This window comes from Schistocerca cancellata, chromosome 4, assembly GCF_023864275.1.
Source record: "Schistocerca cancellata isolate TAMUIC-IGC-003103 chromosome 4, iqSchCanc2.1, whole genome shotgun sequence".
Taxonomy (NCBI): Eukaryota; Metazoa; Arthropoda; class Insecta; order Orthoptera; family Acrididae; genus Schistocerca; species Schistocerca cancellata.
In genome coordinates, this window is record NC_064629.1 from 288,903,512 (window position 1) to 288,908,515 (window position 5,004).

The 5,004-nt window shown below is 44.1% G+C and overlaps 1 non-coding gene across 1 annotated transcript; it reads left to right on the top strand.

The window, feature by feature from the left end:
• The first annotated feature begins 1,623 nt into the window (after positions 1-1,623).
• Trnaa-agc (transfer RNA alanine (anticodon AGC)) lies at positions 1,624-1,702 on the top strand. Its single transcript has one exon. It is a non-coding gene; the product is annotated as a tRNA-Ala (tRNA).
• Positions 1,703-5,004: the final 3,302 nt, after the last annotated feature.

A 5,004-nucleotide genomic window follows, 5' to 3' on the forward strand; every position in this document is an offset into this window, starting at 1 on the left:
TCGTCATAACTTCTAAACGGTTTGCGTTAGGACATTCAAACTGCACTGACGGCCGCGGGACATGATGAAAATTGCTATGGTTTATTCGATTTGATTTAGCGACGAAGCCCACTTTCATTTGAATGGGTTAATCAACAAGCATTTTCCGCTCGGAGACTGGGTGTTGTGTTGTCCTAATCATCATCATTTCATCCCCATCGACGCGCAAGTCGCCGAAGTGGCGTCAAATCGAGACTTGCGCACGGCGAACGGTCTATCCGACGGGAGGCCCTAGTTACACTACATTTACATTTCTCAATAAGCAAAATTGACGCATTTGGAGGACTGAGAATCCGAATTTTGCGATCGAGAAGTCTCTTCACCCTCAACGGGTAACTGTGTGGTGTGCAGTATCCAGTCACGTAATAATCGGTGCGATATTCCTGATAGCATGGTGACTACCGAACGGTACGTGAAGTTTTTTGAAGATGATTTCATCCCCATTATCCAAAGCGATCATGATTTCGACAAAATGTGGTTCATGCAAAACTAAGTTCAACACCCATCGAAGCTGGAGAGTGTTTGATGTCCTGGAGGAACACTTTGAGGACTTCCTTCTGTCTCTGGGATACCCAGAGACCACTGGCATGGGCCTCGATTGGCCACCATATTCTCTGGATCTGAACGCATGCGACTCCTTTTCGTCTGGCTATACTAAAGACAACGTGTACAGCAATAACCCCAAAACCATTGCTGAGCCGAAAACAGCCATTCAGGAGGTCATCGACTGTATCGATGTTCCGACACTTCAGCGTGTCATGCAGAATTTCGCTATTCGTCTGCGCCACATCATCGCCAATGATGGCAAGCATATCGAACATGTAACACCTAAGACCCAATATCTATAGTGACGGTTAGATGTTGAACGAAGTGTGCGCCTGCCATAGTTTGTAACTAATTTACGTTTTTTTCATATAGTTCAATAGTTGTTACCCTGTAAGAAATGCGTATTATTGGGTCGCTGAGGCAGGTCGAATACAGGAGGTAGTGGTGTCTGAGCGCTTGCTGTGGAAATATTGGAGGTTCCGAAATTGGTTCCCACTTTATTGATAGAATGTAAACGGGTAACAAATTCGCAGCATTTCTTTTGGAAGTGCTACCGGGTCTGACAGAGTACCGCTGGAATTATGTAGATATTTGTGGTACCAGCATGATAGATGTCTAGCTTACTACTCGCTTGGCGCTAGGGAAGTGTTCATGGGGTTCAATCAGTTAGTCTCTTTCGGATCTACAATAACAGAATTTACTATACTTCTGACTGACAAAGCCAATCTGATATTGGTAATCATTGGTTCAGTGGTTTTTTTTTTAAGTATCACACATTGGTACAGGGTTCAAACCTAGAAGAAAAGTTCCTATACTGTCCGAAAAAACAGACGCTATGCATTCATATAATTGATTCGCCTGGATGCGCAATGGATCTACCTTCTTCAGTGCGGATGCACAAGTATGGCCGACCTCCTGCGGCCATCTCTGAGTAGCGAGCATGGAGGAAATTGTCAGGGACTGCCGATAGGTGGCGCTCGGTGGGAGTGTAGGTTGGCGTGAGATGTGTCAAGACAGACCGCCAGCTGCGTTGACACTGTGTCCCATATGGCGCAGTGGTTAACGCACCTGTCTAGCAAACAGGAGATCCTGGGTTCGAATCCCAGTCCGGTACACATTTTCACTCGTCACCGCTGACTCCGTGTAATGTCCTGATGCAGCTGCTCCCCTCTCCACCTTCAATTTATATGGAAAACTCAAGTGTCTGACTAATTTTACGTTACAAAAAGGGGTAAAATGTTAATTGACGACAAACGTCGTTCTGGTCGTTCTTCCACAATCTGAAGACATAGAAACGTTGAAAACGTTCGTGCAATCATCAACAAAGATCGACAAAGAACCATTGAAGAAATTCTGGAGCTGTCGGGAGTGACTTGGAGTTCACTGCAGCGAATTATGACAGAATATTTAGGAATGAAAAGGGTGGCTGGCAAATACGTGCCACGACTGCTGACTGCTGGACAAAAACAAGTTTGCGTGGAAGCATGCTATTGTATGAAAGAAGAGTCCCGAATTTATCCAAGCTTTCAAATGGATCTGAGCACTATGGGACTTAATATCTGAGGTCATCAGTCCCCTAGAACTTAGAACTACTTAAACCTAACTAACCTAAGGACATCACACACATCCATGCCCGAGGCAGGATTCGAACCTGCGACCGCAGCAGTCGCGTGGTTCCTGACTGAAGCGCCTAGAACCGCTCGGCCACAGCGGCCGACTCCAAAATTTCTTTCAAAAATTATCACAGGTGACGAAACTCGTACTATGCTTACAATGCTGGATCAAAGCTATAATTAAGGCTGTGGAAGACTTCAAGGTCGCCTCGCCGCAGGAAAGCTCGTCAGGTGAAATCAAACATTCCGACAATGCTGATTTGTTTTTTCGATGTGGGTGGAGTCGCCCATTAAGAATTTGCTCCGCGGGATCAGACTGTTAACCAGGCTTTCTACATGGAAGTTTTGAAAACATTGGACAACAGTGTGCGGCGGAAGACGACCTGATTGATGGGAGTAGGGTGATGGTTTTTCCTTCATGGCAATGCCACTGGTCGCATAGCTCTGTTCGCATGACAGCTCTCGGCCAAAAATGGTATGACCCCTGTTCCTCACCCCTCATACTCGCCCAGCCTTACTTCGTGCGACTTTTTTTCCCCTTGTTTCTTAGAATGAAAAGAGACGTGAAAGGAAAGCGTTTTGCTGATGTTGCTGAACGAAACTTTGTGCTATGCTTACCATCCTGAATCAAAGGTACAATCCAGGCTATGGAAGTCTTTCAGGTCGCCTCGCCCCAAGAAAGCTCGTCGGGTGGAAACAAACGTTAGACAACAATGATTTGCTTTTTCGATGTGAGAAGACTTGTAAAATTCAGAGTTTGCTCCGCAGGGTCAGACAGTTATCAAAACATTCTGCTTGGAAATTTTAAAAGACTGCACCACAGTGTGTAACAGGAGTGCCCTGATTTGTGGCAGTTCGGTGATGGTTTTTCCATCATGACAATGCCCCTACTCATATACATCTGTCTGTACGACAATTCTTGACCAAAAATGGCATGACCCCTGCTTCTCACCCCAATACTCGACCGACCTTGCCACGTGCCACTTTCTTTGTTTCCTAGAACGAAAAGAGACACGAAATGAAAGCGTTTTGCTGATGTTGCTAAGGTGAAGAAATAAACGAAGGAGGCGCTGTAAAGCATCACAAAAGATGAATTTAAACAATGTTTTGAAAAATGGAATGAAAGATTGGACAAGTGTTTTAGTGAAACAGAAGAGTACTTTGAAGGGGAGTGAAGGTTTGTGATTAAAATGTGAATAAATAAGTTAAAAAAATAAGTTCGGTTGCTTTTGGGTACCCCCTCGTATAATTAGTGTCAGAAGGGCTGCTGAAAATGAAGATGGACAACCGGAAGACTGCAGCCAAATCCATAATTCCAAAACAGCACCTTTCTGAAGGGGGAAAGGGAGTGGATGGATGGAAGACAGAGAGCAGAAGAATCATCTGCAACAGCAAAATATGGAAATGGAAGAATGGACTTGAATATTCTATTGTATGATTCCCTACACCAATGGGTTTGATCTTTCCCCGCTTTTCCCATAATGGCGGTGTTACATATCACTGTAGTGTTCGATAAGGGACGGATAGCTGAACCATTAACTCTAGTGACTTGCACCTTGTGTAGTTAAGTAGGGGAGGCAGTCTCATCGTTTAGTTTGTATGTCAACGGAAAGGGCATTAGATCAGTCAGTGCAGAGTGTGTGCCTGGCTTAGGCGTGAGAAACCTTGGATACCCTGAAAACTTCCGTACATTTTTAAGGATAAGCCAGAATAGGCAAAAGTTTATTATTCTAAACAGGAATTTGGCAGAGTAAATGTTTTAGGATGAGTAAAGACGATGCGGGTAACATGCATATTAAAAATTAAAGATAAGCATCATGTAGGTGTTACGGTCATGGCTAACATCGGAGTATTAGTATCTGTATTCTGAGAAAATATGACGCCAAGGAAAGTAGTTAACAGATAATACTCAGTTCGTTAAGACAGTTTTAACCAGTTGTGCACTGCCGATAAATTAGAAGAAGAATAAAGAGTCGCGATGGTTTCCTTGGGTTAGGTTTTACTGGCTTCACAAATGCAGAATTTTCTCGAAACAGCTAAAGTGTTCAGATACGACAGGGATGCAAGATAGTCGTTAGATGTGACGTCATCAGTTAAACTGCCCTAGGTCTCTCGAAAAGCAATGTTCATGATAGTGGTAGATCCACTAACAACAGCTGATCAAGAGGAGTAAGTGTCATAGCAGGAAAGTCTATGAGATGTGGAAGTGAAGGAATTAAATTGATTTTTTTTTCTTTACTCGGTGTCAGACTTGAGGCTGATACAGCACCTGTAGTCGGTGAGAATATAGGATTATACACTGAAGTGCCAAAAAAACTGGTGTAGGCATGCATATTCAAATAAAGAGATACGTAACCAGGCAGAACACGGGGCTGCGGTCTACAACGCCTATATAAGACAACAAGTGTCTGGTGCAATTGTCAGATCGGTTACTGCAGCTACAATGGCAGGTTATCAAGATTTAAGTGAATTTGAACGTAGTATTATAGTCGGCGCACGAGCGTTTGGACACAGCATCTCCGAGGTAGCGATGAAGTGGGGATTTTACCCTATGAGCATCTCACGAGTGTACCGGAATATCAGGAATCCACTAAAACATCAAATCTCCGACAACACTGCGGCCGGAAAAAGATCCTGTAAAAACAGGACCAAGGACGACTGAAGACAATCGTTCAACGTGACAGAAGTGCAGCCCTTCCGCAAATTGCTGCAGATTTCAATGCTTGGCAATCAACAAGTGTCAGCGTGCGAACCATTCAACGAAACATCATCGATATGGGCTTTCGGAGACCTTCCTTGATGACTG